This window comes from Octopus bimaculoides, chromosome 23 (genome assembly GCF_001194135.2).
Source record: "Octopus bimaculoides isolate UCB-OBI-ISO-001 chromosome 23, ASM119413v2, whole genome shotgun sequence".
Taxonomy (NCBI): Eukaryota; Metazoa; Mollusca; class Cephalopoda; order Octopoda; family Octopodidae; genus Octopus; species Octopus bimaculoides.
In genome coordinates this window covers 14179760-14181635 of record NC_069003.1, presented here as the reverse complement: position 1 = coordinate 14181635, position 1876 = coordinate 14179760, and positions in this window count along the sequence as shown.

Sequence of the window (1876 nt, the reverse complement as noted above, 5' to 3'; positions counted from 1 at the left end):
ACAATATAACATGTTTTTTCAAGGGCGAGGGTGGGGAAAGTTGGGGCTCTTGTGTGCTTGTGTTAGTCTTCATGTCAGGTGGGGCATGGAAAGGGCTGATGTCTGTAGGAGTAGTTGGGGTAAAGTGGGTGTGGGTGGAAGTCGGGTGGGAGTCGAGTGGGTGCGAGATTGTGATTGTCATTGAGAGCGTGTGCCTTTTTTCCTCATTCTTCTCTTTTTCCCAGCTATTTCCCATTCATTGTCCACCTCCTCTTCTTCGACGCTGGTACTGGTCTTTCTCTGTGGTGCCGCTCCACTCTTCTCGTGCTTTTCCTCAGCCTCTACGGGTAGTGGAGCACCGACCACTTTCTCACTCTTTTGCCTTTCTTTAGCCTTCACAGGTGGTGGAGGACAATCTGCTCTAATGTGGCCTTTCAGGCCACATTTATAGCACCACGGAATCCTCCCTTCCACTCTGACTTTCAGTGTCACGTCTGCGACCCTAATGGCCTCCACCATACTTTCAATATCTTCCGGAGCAACCTGTACGACCATGTCTAGGATTTGCCCCTGCCAGTTCCTGTGGGGTATTCTGGTGGCCTGGAGGGCCACCACCTTCTCCTCCATGCACAGCAGTATGGCAGCTACCAGCCAGGCCACATCAACTTCTAGGAGTATATCTTCCACCCTAAACCTGGAAGCACGTCTCCCAAGGTATACGGGTAGAAGCATCACTAAATCTGTTTTCAACGGTGTTGCTGAGTGCAGCCTGGCAGTAGCTACCTCTCGAAACTGCACCTCCACTGTCCTAAATTTTCTTCCTCTTGCAAGAATGGTTTAAGTGCCTTTTCTATTTGAGCCGTCGACATGACTTCAATCTTCCTGGTTGTTACCGAGTATATTCTGTAGATTATTGTCTTCTCATTTTTTTCTTTTAAAACCTCCTTAGGGGTGGGGACACCTTCACTTCGTTCCCCTCCCTTTTAATTGTTTCCTTGAATTTACTCAATTCCTCCGGCCTCACGTCTTCGCTTTTTTCTTTCGTCGCCTCTGCATAATTCTTTGTCTCCATTACTTCATAAATTTTCTCCAGACTTCTGACCAACTCTTCCTCAGATGACACAAAGTCTGAAAAAGAATAATTCAAATTTTCACAACTCATCACACGACGGCCCTCCATTAAACAAGAGGGAAAATGTCGCACCGCTAAGACAACAAAACACGTGTGTTACTCACAAAGCGATAAACCGGAAGCAAGTTTCTTATTACACAGCCACACCTGTGACTAGTCTATCTAAGATTTCCTTGGCTCCCAGTGTCATTGAGCGGCATCTTGGGCAAGTGTTTTCTACTACATGCCTGGATCGATCAATACCCGGGCCAATAACAGAAGGGAACGCTGGAGGTTTCCATGTTCTTTAGAAGATGTGATTCTTCAAGAGAACATACTGAACATTTTTTGGAGCCATTAATACATAGTCTGGTTTGGAAGAGGATTTACCATATGATGTCGAAACTGGTCCCTTCGTCTTTAAGTTTCCAGATCAAAGCCGAAACGGTTGTTGAATGACTCGTCACGCTGCCTAAAATTGGAAATACGGTTGTTATATCTGGATTTAAATTATATAAAACTGCATATAATGAGACAGAGATAAATGCATTGATCGATATAGAAATAGATACAGGGATACATAAATAGATATATAGATACGTAGATAAAAAGATCGTTAAATGAAGGGTTAAATAGACATTTAATATTTGATTGATTGAACTATAAAGTAGACGGAAATAATGATATATATGAACTGAAACACACACACATACATACATACATACGTACATACATACATACATACATACATACATGCATACATATATATATATATATATATATATA